This window comes from Brachyhypopomus gauderio, chromosome 18, assembly GCF_052324685.1.
Source record: "Brachyhypopomus gauderio isolate BG-103 chromosome 18, BGAUD_0.2, whole genome shotgun sequence".
Taxonomy (NCBI): domain Eukaryota; kingdom Metazoa; phylum Chordata; class Actinopteri; order Gymnotiformes; family Hypopomidae; genus Brachyhypopomus; species Brachyhypopomus gauderio.
Window position 1 is genome coordinate 12983062 of NC_135228.1, and position 17818 is coordinate 13000879.

A 17818-nucleotide genomic window follows, 5' to 3' on the forward strand; every position below is an offset into this window, starting at 1 on the left:
AAGTTCATGTTCTGATACAGGTTTGGTTTCCCTGCATCATGTGTATTTTGAAATAGATTTGATGGAATGCGGTTTCATTCTGTACTGACAAGCTCAGGAATGTTATTTTGTTTTAATGTTTTCTTTTTTCTTTGTTTAGTAATGAGCGTTATTGTTTTGACATTATTTTGGTAGAAGCTCTCTCTCCTTGCTCACCTCAGGAGGTGCCTGTACTAGAGTTCACTCCCAAAGTACCGGAGGAGGAACATGATAGAGATAGAGCAAGCACCGAGATAGAGACTGGACATCTCTGTTCTCCTCTGTGTTCCTGAGGTAGTTTTAGGTTGTTCCATGTGCAGACCCTCCCCTAGGGGATGCAGATACCGGTGTTTCCTGGTTCTGGCGTTGTAAGAGTGGTCTGTTGTGGTACAACCCCTGACCCCTCTCTCCGGACATGTCTGCATACACATGTTTGTTTCCATGTGTGAGTAAGCAACAGAGAACAAACATATTCAATATATGTTGAATATGTTACTCTTTGTATGAGAGCTAATTATCTATTTGTATCAGGCATGTTAGAATACACTGTAAAAAAAAAAATTGTAAAAAAACGGTAAACGACTGGCAGCAGCGGCTGCCAAACAAAAACTTTAATTTTAATGTAAAAAACCCTGATTTAAATTAAGTGGAAAAACAATAAATTTACAGAAAAATTCATTAAACATTCTGCAGAGAAATACCGTTATTTTACAGATTTTTCCTGGATTATTATGATTTAGCACTTTTAATAAAGTGACAGCACTAATATTTTTGCAGAGAAATATCGTTATTTTACAAATTTTCCCTGAATTATTACAATTAAGCACTTTCAATAAAGTGACAGTACTAAAAGTTTTGCAGAGAAATACCTTTATTTTACAACTTTTCCCTGAATTATTACAATTAAGCACTTTCAATAAAGTGACAGCACTAATAGTTTTGCAGGGAAATACCTTTATTTTACAACTTTTCCCTGAATTAGTACAATTAAGCACTTTCAATAAAGTGACAGCACAAAAAGTTCTGCAGAGAAGTACCGTAATTTTACAGATTTTTCCTGTCCATATTCATCATGACTTCCAGGACAAACTCAAATGTGGAATGCAAACTGCAAAGTTATTTTATACAAATGAAAAAGTATATTATACCAATGTTGAGTACCTCAATGTCCTCTATCATCACTTTTAATCATTTAAATCCCCAGGACTGTACTCAGTGTCTTTCTCTATCACCAATATCAGTAGCCTGAACACAACTACAAACACATAACACTGATGTGACATGAAAGACTCCTTCTCATTTACATGTAGGGTATTTAGCAGATGCTCTTATCCAGAGCGCCTTACGAAGTGCTTTGCCATCTGTTCACAGAATTCATTCTAAATAGTACATAGATAAGTCAGAATTCAAGATACCCTCGAACCAGAATATTATTAAACTACAGAAATCAATGCAAATACCTAGAAGTACACAAAAACATAGGCTGAATATTGCTAAACTACAGAAATTAAAATGGATACCTACAAGAAATGCAAACTCACATAGGTACTATATCATACAATGGAAACAACTATGACAAGTGCTAGAGATTTAGTCTGTTCTACAGATGAGTCTTCAGTCATTTGAAGACTGCTAGGGACTCTGCAGTCTGGACAGTCAATGGAAGCTCATTCCACTATCTCTGCGCCAGGACAGGTCTTGAAGTTTGTTTTCCGTGAGACTTTAAGCATGGTGTTTTAAGCCAAGCCATACTTGAGGTTCAAAGTACTCAAGGTTTGGATGGGGCTTTGACCATGGCCATCATGTAGGCAGGGTTGGTCCATTTTTGGCTTTGCAAGCAAGCATCGAGGTTTTAGATCTGATGTATGCAGCTACTGGAAGGCAGTAAAGAGAATGCAGCACTGGAGTGACATGTGAACTTGGGGAGATTGAAGACCAGTCATGCTGCTGCATTCTGGATCAGTTTGTAGAGGTCTGATGACCCATAGAGAAAGATCCATAAGTAAGCAGTTGCAGTAGTCCAGCTTTGAGATTATGAGAGACTGTACAAGCACCTGGGTAGCTTCCTGTGAAAGAAAGGGTTGTATTCTCCGTATGTTGCAGAGAAGAAATCTGCAGGATCTGGTCATTGGCCTCTCAGAAGTGTTAAGCTTATACATCTGGACATCAGTTTTCATCCAAGAATGAAAACTGCAAAGCCATTTCAAAAAGGGATCAGACTTCTCTCTTATGTTGAATCATGACAATGATATCTGTGAATTAGCACTTAATCTTGGAAAACACATAAACAGTGAAGAGGGATTCAGGAGGTGGCAGATCCTGAAGATCCAGTGTAGTGGTGCAGCAGGGAGAGTCACTCACCTCAACATAATGGCCAGATTGATTTGTACTGTGAGCTAGTGCTCCTGATCTGGGCTGTGGCGCTCCTGCTCTGTTCTGTGCCGCTCCTGCTCTGGGCTGTGTTGCACTCCTGCTCTGGGCTGTGGCGCTCCTGCTCTGGGCTGTGTTGCGCTCCTGCTCTGGGCTGTGTTGCGCTCCTGCTCTGGGCTGTGTTGCACTCCTGCTCTGGGCTGTGTTGCACTCCTGCTCTGGGCTGTGTTGCGCTCCTGCTCTGGGCTGTGTTGCGCTCCTGCTCTGGGCTGTGTTGCGCTCCTGCTCTGTACAGTAAACAAAATGTAGGCCAAACTTGGTGCATATTATTTTTTTGCTTTACATATTTAACATATGAAAAAGCATATTTATTCCCTAAGGGTTAAAATGCAATGGACAAAATCTTCACAATGATCCCAATAATGGTGTTTTAATTTTTTACACAAACCATACCTGGTCTCCTTCACCCTTTCTTTCTTCAGTGCAGATCTGCATTAGCTTAACTGAGAAGTGGTCCAGCAGCAACATGAATTTTAATTGCATAGGATTTTCTCCATTAATCTGGAAAGGTTTTGACAAAAAAATGCTGCAGTTTTAAGTCTATTAATATTCATTACATATTGTAACGGTGTCGAGTCAGAAGAACCAGAATGAGTCATGACACCAATGTTAGCAAACTGTTATTTTATAAGCAACACGCTAAAAGCATAAACAAGTGCCAAATACACTGATTCTAAGGGGAAAAGGGAGGGGGAAACACTAAAACTCACTAACACACATCCAGGGAAACGGGGAACTCACCGCAGGGCCTGCTGGGAGGCCTGTAGACTCCACCCCTCGACGCTGCCCATTGGCGGACGGTACAATATTCAGCCACGCAGAACGTGATGGAGGCGGATTTTTTAAACCCCATTAATGTCTGTCACCCAAAATCCAGATCCAGAGTGCTAAAAATGTAGAAATTATGTCAACTACAACATGCGACATCAGTGGCATATGGAGAAAGCTGAACTGTTAAGCACATTGATTTGTACATCATTTAATGTGAATATTAATCATTAGTGATAGAATAGTCGGCGATGTTCCTAGCAAATTGTTACCTCAGAAAAATGCTCAACTATTTCAAGGTTCACCTCACATTAAAACCAATTCAAAATGAGACCGAGACCGAATTTGAGTAACTAGCTATATCGCTAGATTTAGTTATGTTCAATGAACCTTATAACAAAGACTTGATTACCACATATAGCATTATTTAACCCATTATGTATTTAACAGTGACCGAATTAAAGTATTTTAAAGCATCGGAAAATATTAGATATTAATATTTTATTGTTTTCATCTTTATCAAATGAAACATTCAAGTGAAATGTGTTTTTAAACTGGGCTAACTAGCTAGTTAACTAGCTAACGTTGGCTTATGTAACGTGGCTTGCGCCACGGAGCGAGGAGACGGACACAACCGCTGAGAGGAGCGAGATTTATTGCAGGACATTCCATACTCGTCGTCAGATAACCAGTCCGGGTCGATAACGGGAGGGTAGTGATGGGACATCTGAAGCTACGCTTCGAAGCGTGTACCGAGTAAAAAGGGGCGTGTCCGATGAAGCCCCGCTTCGGAGCTTGTGTTAGATTGAGCAAAATCACGTGATCAGCAACAAACGAGGCCTCGCATTACATCGGCCACGTCATTGCTTCATTTTGCGTATCGTTTTTCAAAATAAAAGCGCTATGAACCCTGTTGCTTCGTGTTGTAGAAGGTGGTTAAATTTAAAATCTGGAACGTTCTAAATTCTTTTTGTTTGAGCAGGATGTACATTAGATTCACACATCAAAAACAGACTAAAAACCATTGGAAGAGGCAAACCTTATTTGTAATGTTAAAAACATTTTATATTTGGCAGACGCCCTTATCCAGAGCGACTTACATTTTATCTCATTTTTATATAAGTGAACAATTGAGGGTTAAGGGGCGCCTCAGTCATGGCCTCAGGTCTGGGAATCGAACCCACGACCCTCCGGTTACAAGACCAGTTCCCTAACCACTTCCCTTCCCTAACCACCAGGCCATGACTACCAAACCAGATCTAGAACCCCCAAGAAGCAATTATTTTAAACACATTTTGTTTTTTTTTTATCAGTTTCTAACTCAAAATATTCAGTCTGCCTCAACAACCACTCAATTCCCAATATAGTAAAGTACAACATATCTTCATTGTCAAATACGTTCATGACATACAAGAAAACCCAACACAACCACTAATGGTCAAGGATTAGATTGGCTACAAATCATTTTAATAATTAAAACATGACAATTAAGTATGATTTAATTGATTCTCCTGTTACTAAACATGAGTTTGATGGAAACTTTGTGACAGTATTGCATTTACAAATTGTTGAAAGTATGATCCAACTGAATGACGAGGCTGTTACAGTTTCACCAGCAGATGTCACTAGTGAGTGATGAATGAAGCCTCGAGTAATGAACCTTTTTGCAAAGCAAAGGGTTGGAAAGCTTCATTGCTTCAAGAGGCTTCATTTGCCCATCACTACGGGAGGGCAGTCCGAATAACATGCAAAAACAGGCATTACCAAGACAGGAGACACGAGTACAGACACAGGATCAAAAAGGCAGGAACAATCAACGGTCAGGTATAGTGATCAACACAGACACAATCAAACAAGGAATCAAAATACTCGACAAGGGACAAGGGAGACTCAGGGGCTTTTATGCACAGAACTAAACTAGGGACAGGTGATGACAATGACACAGGGGCGTGGTAACAAACGAGGGATTCATAAAACTAACGAGCAGGGCGGGACAAACGGGCAAAAACACAGACACGAGGGAACCCAGAGTGACAGCTAGGAGAGGGGGCGTAGCCGCACGTGACAGCTTACATAAAGTAAGGACGTTTTCTTACCTGATGTCACCAATAATGCTTCACTTACATTTTATTCCTCTGTGCCCCGTTTCCATCTTATTTTGTTGAATCATCCAACGATAATCCGCTCAAAATAATAATTTGGCAGGCAGATGTAAAATAATCCAGATAGATAGCTAGCCACCACAGCTCTGACCGACCGTAATGTCCATCGTCAGCACACTCGCTGAAATTTTCAAACATGACCTGAGAGGCGCGAACAGTTGTCATTGGCCAGTTTCCTGAATGACAGTCAGATTAACCAATTATGGTTAAAAGCAATACGTTGAGCTCAAATCACGTTTATGCCCCTAGCCTAGAGATAACATTTATATTTAAGTGGTTGTTCAACTTGTGTTTTTATTCCAGTGTGTAACTATAGGCACACACATTTTTAAGTTTAAAAGCCTGTTCCATTACAATGTAGCCTACGTCTACCAGTATATCAGTTCATCTGTCTCTCAGTGTGTTACAGGTTATTTCCTTGGTTATGTTCAAGTATAGACCCAGTGTTTAGAAATGTTTCTTTTAAAAGTCCAGCACCCAAACAAACCGCCATTTTCTATTGCCATTGACTGCACAAGAACTAAAATGAGAACAGACATCAATAGAGATGGAACAATCAACAGAAACCTCCTACAGCCATTACTACAGTTACATACTTTAGATATGCCAATGTAAAAATCTAATGTCTGAACTGACATTAGGAAGTCACAATTCATTCTGTAGGCATCATAAAAATGAGCATTTTCAGTTGCAGAAATTATTTTCTTCGTCAAATCAATTACCATCACGTTCTGTGGCATATTAATATGTCCGAACCTATATATTTTGTTCTGTGTACATTTTTCTCCTGAACATCAATGGATCCTCTGAATTACGAGGACGCCTAACAATCAAAATATGAGTATTGATACATGTAAGATAATACTATGTGTAACGATTTCGACGGGCAGGCATGACGCAAACGCAGGAATTTAACTAATTTATTCAAAAGATAACCAAACTACCTACAATACACAGAGCCCAGGGAGAGAACCAGAAACGCAAAACAGAAGGAACCAAACCATAGCCAACCAGACAACACTCATACGGGGAATACTTAACAAGAACCAATACTACAATAGATAAACAATGGAAAACGAACCCAGTGCACACATACGTAACAAGGAGGGCTACAGAGCTAAGGACATGAGCAGGCTACAATGTAAAACACAAACCAAGACAGGAACTAGGGCATTAACTAGACAAGAAATAGCGGAACACAATGCTTGAACACAGAGAAACAAAGGAGCTAAAACACACAGAAAACATGCCACCAAGGAACGAAACAACCGGGACTGCAAAGCACACGAAACATAAAGTAGCAACAGGGGGGAGAGCAAGGCAAAGAAGCAAAGAGACCTGGAGAACATACAAACAATGACCGACAAGGAGGAATGGGGCAGGGGAACCTAAATACACAGAAAACAAGGAGGAGAAACAAGACACAGGTGGAAATACTAAAGACGTGGGTGTGACAGACAGAAAGGACTAAGGCAACAGGGAAACAAGGCGGGACAAGGGAGGAGGGCGGAGCTGGGCGTGACAGAGCCCCCCCTCAAGGCGTGCAACTCCGGGGCACGCCAAAACAGGGAGGGGAGAACAGACACCAGAGACACAATAAGCGGGCCGCCGAGGGGAACCAAGGGGCGAGGTAGGGGCAACAGGCACAGGGCAGGACAGGGGCAAGGAACAACGGGCCAAACCCAAGGGAGGACCAGGACGAGGAATCGGCAGGGACACGGGAACAGGACAAGATGGGACAGGACCGGGGACAGGTACAGGAGGCGGAACCGAGGGGACCGGACAGGACGGGGCCGAGGGCACAGGACTGGACACCTGGGGAGACTGGGACACAGAGGCAAATAGGTGGAGGATGACGGAGACAGGGACGGGAACAAAGTGGGTGATGACCTGGGGGACAGATACAGGCACAGGGACCTGGAGAAAGCCTCCAAAGACAGACACAGGGACGGGCACGTGGACACGAACAAAAACGCACACAGGGACAGGCACCAACAGGAAACCAGGAACGGGACAGGGCAACAAAGGGAACATAGGTAAGCGCAGAACAGGACCAACACAGGGAGTAGCATTACACAAAACAGGCACCGAATCAGTCCCAGACCCACATGCGGGCAAGGCAGTCATTGTGGGGGCCTGTGCAGACCGAGGATTGTCCGTAAGAGCTGGCATGCCCTCACACACACAAACCCTCACACACACACACACAACCCCTCACCCACTCCCTCGTTCTCAATCACCCACATACTGACACACCCACCTGCACCTGTAGCTTGTTTCTGCTCTCTTGCCTTCCCTCTACATAAACCCACAGGTTCTGTCTACCAGTGCTGCACATTCAATGCAGAAGGCATTGACAGCACTGCTGGACTCTTCTCATGCTGCTGTAATGTTTTTAATAGTCTTATTATTTAGTATTTTAACAAACATGGACTATTGTAATAACTAGGTTTAATGTTTTCTTAAATAAGTATTAACTAAGCAGAAAATTATCGTGTTGGCATATTTATTAATTCTTCATCACAAAAATAAACTTTGAATATTACATTCAACACTGAATTGAACTCATGTATTATTACTCATGTACTATTTTCCTATATATTGTCCTTAAGATTGGACAAACTGAACAGCACAAAAAAAGAATCAAAACAAAGCACAGCAATACCCACTTCTCTTGGACTAACTATTCTCTGTGCCAGGGGCCAAGGTCTTATCTACAAAATGGCTGGTTTGGCTGCAGTCCACACACACTGGCTCTTTGGTCCAGTGGTCAAGGCTCCTGTTTAACTCCTTGTGGACCTGGGTTCACATCCTAGATATGGTGGCTGCCTGCAGCCTTTGTAACAAATAGTGTCAGAAGTAGGATGTAATTTCAGTGAGGTCAGTGTACCCTAGGAACCCACCCCTGTAAGGGGATGTGGATCTCAGTACCCCTGATGAGAGGTGTGGCCCTGATAGAAAGTTCAGTTGTGTGCAGCTGTGTTACCTGCTTTCATCTGTAATCTAGAGAGCTTTTCCCAGTTTAAATCAGCAAGTGATCTTCCTCCATCAATGCAGCCAGACCTGGCAAAGAGCCTCAAGGACACATGCACACCAAACTGTGTTATTAATTACATTGACAGCTAATGTAAATGGTGACCTGTCTTGCACCATCAGTGTTAATATGTACATCACTTTCTTAGTGTTGCTACTTAGTCTTTAACGAAGAATTAATTACTTGAACATCAACATTATTATTTTTTGTGTCTCCACAAGTAAAGTGAAAATTCTATTTTAAAAAACCTTAAATGTGTAGTTATTACAATAGTCTATGTTTGTTTAAATACTAAATTATAACACTTTCAAAAGCATTTCAGGTCATTACAATAAAGAGTAAACATTAATTAAGGAACTGTATTGTAAAGTGTTACCATTTTCTTTTCCTTATTTCACAAAGATGCTTTGCAAATATGAGATGTTTTCACTCATATTATTCAAGAGAATAATTACATATTCTATGCATCAGGCAGTATTGAACATTACATTACTCATGCTTCCTCTTGCAGTAGTGTTCTTAGTCATTGTGTGCATCAGACTGTGTATGTTGTGCTTCTCACTTTATGCCCCATACATGTGGTTTAAATTCTTTCTTACTGTCTGTATTTTAGTCCTTTTTTGTGCAAACACAATGTGAACAACCTTGCTTGACTGTTGCATCTTCTGGTTTCACTTTCACTTTGTCTCCAGTAAGCGTTGATTACAGACTCCATCTATACATTCTGCTTCACCTCCTTGAATCAATCAATCAATCAATCAAAGTTTATTTGTATAGCGCTTTTACTATATACTGTGGGTCCAGAACCCTAATGAGCAAGCCAAAGGCGACAGTGGTGAGGAAAAACTCCCTATGATGGTGGGGAATAGGAAGAAACCTCGGGAGAACCAAGACTCAAAAGGGAACCCATCCTACATTGGGCGGCCTGTTAACACACAAGTTACACAAAATACAGACAAATACACAAGTCACACACAAATCACACAATCAGACTAAGTAAAGGTAAAAATGAAAGTTCTGGGTTATGATATTGTCACTGTAAATGTCTGTTGATTGGCTTTCATTCCCTGTCGGAACAACGATGCTGGTATTGTAGGCTCCGACTGCAATGTTACTCTCCAGGTGAACCTCGGAGAAAAGATACGAGATGTAGTAAATATGTAACAGATTAATCAAAGGCCAAACTAAACAGATGAGTCTTTAATCGAGTTTTAAACATTGAGACTGTGTCTGAGTCCCGAATAGAGGCAGGAAGATTATTCCACAATTGTGGAGCTTTAAAAGAAAAGGCTCTTCCACCTGCTGTGATCTTTTTGATCCTAGGAACAGTTAATAACCCTGCGTCCTGCGAGCGAAGTGAACGCGCTGGGTTATATTGTTCAATAAGTTCACTAAGATAGTCTGGACCTAAGCCATGCAGTGTTTTATATGTTAATAAAAGTATTTTATAGTCAATACCAAAAACACCGAAACACCAAAATGACACAAAGTACCAAAGGGGCCGAAACAGTTACACTACACTTTCTCAGAATGGTCTCTAACAGCAGACCACTAGCAGTTAAAACAAAGTGAAACTAATACAGTCATTAACAAGGAATGGAATACAGAACAGGTGAAATGAGAAAACGAGGCAGGGAGCGGGACAATACCCAGCATTCGTATCTATCACAAACTGTCTGGGATTTGTAAGTGGTCAATTAATATGATAATTTTATTTCATTTTGTTATATAAAATTTTTTTTGCAACAATTTATTGCCCTGAAATAGGCACATACTATTTGCTGCAATTGACACATTGTCACGTTTTTTAACAGGAATTTTTTTAATTCTGTAAAGGTGATTGCCACCTTTTTCAAGAGATTGACTTCACTGGTGTGGAATGTCTCCAAAAAGGTGATATACTGAAATGCAAAATAATGGAAACAAAGTTACCCCATTTTGGCATTTATTGCGGGGGGAAATTAGTCATTGAGTTTACAGGTAAAAGTCTTGATGAACATATTTATTTGTTGGTTAATTTGCTTGTGGTTTTGGTAATATATACTAAATGTCAAACCTTTTCTTTAAGCTGCAGAGGAAAACCAAAATTTTTGTGATTTCCTTTCTTCATCATCAAGATACATGAAAGAAATAATACACAAAATAAGCCTGGCTCATTTCAAGGCTGAGGGAAAGTTGGAAGTTTTACGTCTCAAAGATGGTGTTCATGCAGCACTTGATGATAATATAGAAAATGCCATGCAGAGCACCACTAAGTATCATCTCATAAACTTCAACTGTTTACACTTTGTACTTTGTATTTTGGGGGTAAATCAAGTCACAAAATCCACAATTTAATTTATTTAGAAAATACTGAAAGTGTTTAACAAAACATTTTTTTGCAGAAAAAAGATTGGCCTGCTTCAAGGTAAGACCGTAAAGTGACCCTAAAGATAGTTCCTGTATTTTTAGGCATGTAATAATATATACAGTTGTGATCAAATTTATTCAACCCCCACTGAAATAAAGTGTTTTGGCCAGTTTGACATTGATTTTGATCATTTCAGTCATCTTATTTACAATTATATCAAAGAGGCACTTATAAATTAGACAAACATAACATAATATTTATGATGGAATAACCACAAATGTCTTTACTGTGCTCACATCATTATCAGTTTTATTCAACCCCCTAGTGACATTATTTTTTAGTACTTAGTACAACATCCTTTTCCAGTTATGACAGCTTTCAAGCGTGAAGCATAGCTTGACACAAGTGTCTTGCAGCGACCTATGGGTATCTTAGCCCATTCTTCATGGGCAAAAGCCTCCAGTTCAGTCACATTCTTAGGCTTGCGCACTGCAACTGCCTTCTTTAGGTCCCACCAGAGGTTCTCAATTGGATTTAAGTCTGGTGATTGCGATGGCCACTCTAGAATGTTCCAGCCTTTCATGTTCAACCATGCTCTAGTGGACTTGGATGTGTGCTTCGGATCATTGTCCTGTTGGAAGGTCCAACGTCTCCCAAGCCACAGGTTTGTGACTGACTCCATCACATTTTCCTCCAAGATCTCCTGGTACTGAAGGGAATTCATGGTACCCTGCACACGTTGAAGCTTTCCTGTACCATTAGAAGCAAAACAGCCCCAAAGCATAATTGACCCCCCGCCATGCTTCACAGTAGGCAAGGTGTTCTTTTGTTCATAAGCCTGGTTCTTCCTTCTCCAAACATAGCGCTGGTCCATTGTCCCAAACAGTTCTAATTTAGTTTCATCTGACCACAGTACACTGTTCCAAAACCTTTGTGGCTTGTCCACATGACTTTTGGCATACTGCAGTCGACTTTTCTTGTTCTTTGGAGTCAGCAAGGGGGTGCGTCTGGGCGTTCTGGCATGGAGGTCTTCGTTATGCAGTGCGCGCCTTATTGTCTGAGCTGAAACTTCAGTGCCCACATCTGACAGGTCTTTTTTCAGTTCCTTAGCAGTCACGCGGGGATTTTTCTCCACATTATGCTTCAGGTAGCGCACAGCAGTCGCGGTCAGGATCTTCTTTCTGCCACGACCAGGTAACGTTTCCACTGTGCCCTTTAACTTGAACTTGCGAATGATACTTCCGATAGTGTCTCTTGGAATATTTAACAACTTCGCAATCTTTTTATATCCATTGCCATTCTTGTGAAGAGCAATAACCTCTTCTCTTGTCTTCTGGGACCATTCTCTTGCCTTCACCATGCTTGGAAACACACCAGTAGATGTCTAGAAGGAGCTGAGTATCACAGTCCTTTTAAATCTGCCTAATTGGTGCTTATCATGCTTGATTGCTGCTCGTTGACATCCACAGATGTTTTCAATACCTGATGGAAAACACTGGAATGAACCTCTGTTCTTAGGAGTGGTAGTCGTAAAGGGGTTGAATAATTGTGTCAATGAAGAAATCACAAAAAGGCCATTTAATACTTTATGACAAAAAAAATTGATGCTATCTTAGTTGCATTTAGTTCTTTAACAAGTCCTTGTAAGATTTCATTATGAACACAATTACAAATGTGCACTGAATTCCATAAAACCCTTCGCAGCATTGGGGGTTGAATAAATTTGATCACAACTGTAGAAGAAATCATAGATGGTAACTGATCAGTTCCTACAACAGATTTAGCTGTGAGTAGGAACATGATGTTAATAGATTAAAAGTTGAAAGTTGAAATTATTTCATTGCAGATGCAGAGAAACAAATGCAGGAATAGCCCTTAAAACATTGTATCATATATTGTGACATTAATGCAATTGTCTCCTGTATTCTAGACCTGCAGATGGAGAAGAAGAGGAATCAAGCAAAGAATTGCAAGGTAGAAATAAGCCTTCTGATAAAAGACAGAATAGCCCGCTTTTAAATGAACAAACAATATTGATGATATTTATTGTTGTTTACTTGTTTGTGTGTTGTGCTATTTTGCAGATATTTGCTCAGATGTGGTAAGGTCATTTTGAATAGTTCACACTGTCATATAAAGATTCTGAATAACAAACGTTGAAGTACCACAAAATTACAGTGTTTTCTCTGATCTAATAGGAATCAGAATAGAGGGAGGATTTCAACAGGCTATAAAGTGTGAGATGAAATCATGTACTGTATCCCTTAAAAAGCTTCCATTATACTGCCTGGGCTGCATTAACATTAGAAGAGTAAAGTCAAAGGTTAATTTTGGCTTATTTGGCATGTTATTTAGAAATGAAAAACAGACATTAGAATTAATTTATTAGAATAAACTCACCTGGTCAGATATAAAAAAACGGAGTTGGTCTTTAACTGCAAATGTGAAAACATAAAAGGTAAACTAGCATTGCTATTGTGTTTTGACACTAAATTATGTAAAAGTATTGAGATAGAGTTGATGATCACCTTTCAGTATATACCACAATATGTAATAATTCACACAGAATAATTAATTCTAATAATAAAATACTAATGTTTGTTGCTGTTCTCCAAATAAAATGTTTTGTTAAAACAGCCATAACTTACAGTGTCCATATCTCTTGCATTGTCAATTCATGTTCTCATACAGGTTTGGTTTCATTTTAAGAAACAGATTTGATGGAATGCAGTTTCATTCTGTATTGATAAGCTCAGGAATGTTCTTTTGTTTTATATGTTTTCTTTTTGCTATTTACATTACCACTGGAGGGGAGCTGCAGGTGTGATAGTGGGAGGAATCACTGCTCTAGAGCCGGACTCCTCCCCTGTAGTCTGATTATTAAGGACAGGTCTGCTAAGGGAGCAAGGAGCCACCGAGATAGAGGCTGGACATCTCTGTTCCCCTCTGTGTTCCCTGGAGGTTGCTTTAGGTTGTTCTGTTGGCAGACTCTCCCGATTCCGTAGTTTCCTGGTTGTGGTGCTGGCAGAGGGGTCTGTGATGGTACAACCCCTGACCCCTCTCTTTGGGCATGCCTGCATGAGTATGTTTGTCTGTTTGTTACCATGTGTGTATAAGCACCAGAGAACAAGCATATTCATATATTCATAATATTCATATATATTGAATATTTAACTTTTTGTATCGCTGCTAATTATCAATTTGTATGTGACATGTGAGAATAGGAAAGACACTAAACGTACTGCTGGAGGCCCCAGGTTGTGAGTTTGGTCAGTCTTCACTAGAGCGCAGAGATATTGGAATCAATTTGCAACATGAATGAACACCTGCACAAACCTGACAAATTCCATGCACATTTATATAACGATGCCATGAATTGCAAATACAACTCCTGGTTGGGACAGAAATATGATCACTGGAGAAATGACTTATTTCCTGTTGTAATGTTGACACATATTAAAAAAAACTTCCAAATGAAGTTATTTCGAGAAAAAAAATGGGGGGGTGTAAACTAAGAGGAGAACAAAAAAGTGTTTTAGCAAATGTTTTAAATGCACTTGAGACAGAGTTCAGTCTCTCTCTCATTTGAATCAGCCCAAATAAGGTGACCTTTGCCTCTTGACCATGGCCACTTATAGTCATTTACAGTCATTTTAACAGTAAACATATGCTTCTGCTTAATTCTGTGTTAAAACTGACTTCAGATCATTAAAAAGTGTAAATTCTCTCTATTATTTACTCTTTAGAGTAACACTGGTAATAACAATCCAGTATGTCAGTCACAGAGTCTAGCCATGCTCAATGTCTCCATTAAACACACAGATGGATGACTGGCTCTTTCTCCTCCATTGTGTGCTGATGCAGAGGCTCTGAACAGCAATTGCGGGGCCTTTAACTACTTTCATTCTCCCCTTTGTACAAAACCGCCCCACCATTTCACAACAGTTTTGAAGAAACACCCCCTGGGACTGTAGGCGTTGAGCTGGAGCGAATGTCTCTACGTGGGAGTGAAGCATCTTCTTATCTTGAAGGTCTTTGAAAGCAACGAAGCCCCATTAAGTGACATGTCAGGTTCCCTGCTTTAAGATCTTTAAGGTTCATCTCCCTAGAGCTTTCATTAAATACTATTCAGTAAATTATCACATAAGATGCATGACGCATTACTCTATGAACACAAATGCAGGACGTCAGGTCTAAGTGTTCTTGTCTGGCTTTCTTCTCTTCACAAAGGTGGTGTAATTGTGGTCTGTTTGTGAGCTGGTGAAATGGAGCTTTTCTGTTTTAGTTCTCTCAAGTTCTCTCTCAAGAGTGAATCTAGCCTGTCTCTCACTTTAACAAACACATCAATTTTTTGCCAGATGGCCCATAAAACTATTTCAGTTTCTCCTTTTCAGTGATATTCACCACAACATATTTCATTTGGTCACTATAGCCAAAGCACGAGGAAATGGGGAGAATATCTAAGTGAGAAAATAAACATCCAGTAAAAGTTTTAATGCAAGTCTTGTGGCCTTTCCTTTAACTGCCCTAAAGCCTTTCCACAGCTCACATCCTTTGTGATAAATCTCTGTCTTTTCCTCATACACTATCTTCAGAAGAGGACTTTTGGTATCTTTACATAAGAAATCAAAATCTGTCACAGAACCTTGTGGCGTTGGGGGACACGTGGAACAACTTTGGTCTCGGGCACAGCAACAAAGAAGGCGTGCTGCTGTTTTTAAAAATGGAAGTACTATATTTTTGAGCAGGGTCCGAGTTTCAGAGAGCGGCGTGTTTGTTTGGACTGGGGTTTGCGGCAAAAGGGAGAGCAGAGACACGTGAAGAATGCCGGATTGGCCGCTTCAAAGCCCAGGCCTGAGGTTGGGGACACTGCCACCCTTCAAAAGACTGTCCTCCACCTCTCCAGTCCTCTGTCCCTTGGAGACCAGAGGCTAATGACCCCTCAGGACGAAACGCTGAAGCGTGTCGGTGGACTAGTTCTTCAGCTCACACTGCCTCCCGAGATTACCATTGGAGGCTTTGAGTCATATGTGACACTGTCTTACTTTTTCCTGTGGTATTTTTCCTTTTCTTAACCTGTAAGTCAGGCCATCAGACACTGAGGCCCAGGAGGAGCAGCGCCTCCCCCCCAACCCCCCCTAAAGTTACTATTAAAAAATAATTCAATAAGCATTAACCATTCCCTAATAGGATTGGTAAAATCAATTTTGGAAAACGTATCACCTTTAAATTAATATTAACGAAATATGTACGTGGAAGTGTCATGCAGCAGAACCAAGAAGACTGCAATTCTCATTCCTCCTCACCTCAAAACCTGTTCTCCATTCACATACACATTTTATATATATTTATATGTATCAGTGGGGAACCGTCAGGAGGCCTATAATATTCTTAAAATATAAATGTATATAATTTATTCAATTTTTTTTATCTACTTACAGTTTGACAATCGACATCTAAACAATTACAGAAATATAAGCAAATAAATTATTCAACCATGTCTATTCAATCTGTGTTGGAAGGTGAGGGGTTAAGTGTCACTGCTTTAGCCCACTCGCCATCCGATCCAGGAGAGTTAGATAGTCTAACCGACTACTTAGAGAATACCTGCAGATCAGCTCTAGATATAGTAGCTCCACTAAAATATAAAAAAGCTAGATCCAAAAAGCTCGCCCCATGGTACACCGACCAAACTAGAAACTTAAAACAAATAGCACGTAAATTAGAGCGGAAATGGCGATCTACTAAATTGGAAGTATTCCACTGTGCCTGGAAGGATAGCATTATTGACTACAAACGGGCACTCACTAAAGCACGCTCAGCATACTTAGCCTCACTGATAGAGAAAAATAAAAACAATCCTAGATTTCTTTTTAATACTATTTCTAAACTTACAAAAAATCAAGCAGGCACAGAACCTCAGATTCCAGTAAACCTCACTAGTAATGTATTTATAGATTTCTTTGATAATAAAATAGAGAATATTAGACAAAATATAAAACCCTTTATTAGCAATACAACTGGTATGTCATCTGGTTTGGTTGATATTGATTTAAATTACATACCGGGAGAAAAACTTGATGCTTTTCATCCACTCCCAAAATCAGAATTAGAGAAAATAATTTCTTCCTTAAATTGTACTACCTGCACATTAGACTCAGTTCCCTCAAAGTTATTAAAAGAGGTATTACCAGCTGTAACTGAACCTCTTCTAACTATAGTTAACTCATCCATTACAATAGGTCACATGCCCAAATCATGTAAATTAGCAATTATCAAACCTCTGATCAAGAAACCAAATCTTGATCCGACTGTGCTATCTAATTATAGACCCATTTCAAACACATCATTTATATCTAAGATCATAGAAAAAGCTGTTGCCCAGCAATTATGCCTATATCTGTATAGGAATAACACATTTGAAAAGTTCCAATCTGGTTTTAGGCCCCATCACAGTACTGAAACAGCATTAGTTAAAGTAACAAATGATCTCCTCCTTGCATCAGATCAAGGCTATGTATCACTGTTAGTGCTTCTTGATCTTAGTGCAGCTTTCGACACAATTGATCATAGGATCTTGCTAGAAAGGTTAGAACGCTGGGTTGGAGTCTCAGGCATAGCCCTTTCATGGTTTCAGTCTTACTTAACAAATCGCTATCAGTTTGTAGAGCTCAATAATATTTCATCCAAACGTACAATGGTTAAATATGGGGTCCCGCAAGGCTCCATCTTAGGACCACTATTATTTACATTATATATGCTACCATTGGGCACAGTTATAAACAAACATGGTGTCAATTTTCACTGCTATGCGGATGACACTCAACTTTACATATCAGCCAAACCCGATGACAAACTCAGTTTAGGAAAAATTGAGGCCTGTGTAAGAGATATTAAATGCTGGATGTCTCTAAACTTCCTACAATTAAATGAGGACAAAACAGAAGTTCTCCTTGTGGGCCCTAAGGCCGCAAGACAGAAAATTCCTAATTTAATGCTTAATCTTGCAGACTATCCCATTACACCTGGCACAGTAGCCAAAAACCTAGGCGTCAT

General features: G+C 40.0%; 1 long non-coding RNA gene across 1 annotated transcript; it reads left to right on the forward strand.

Moving 5' to 3' along the window:
• The first annotated feature begins 4932 nt into the window (after positions 1-4932).
• LOC143482142 (uncharacterized) lies at positions 4933-13937 on the forward strand. Its single transcript, XR_013122138.1, has 4 exons — positions 4933-5040; positions 10797-10819; positions 12693-12736; positions 12847-13937. It is a non-coding gene; the product is annotated as an uncharacterized LOC143482142 (long non-coding RNA).
• Positions 13938-17818: the final 3881 nt, after the last annotated feature.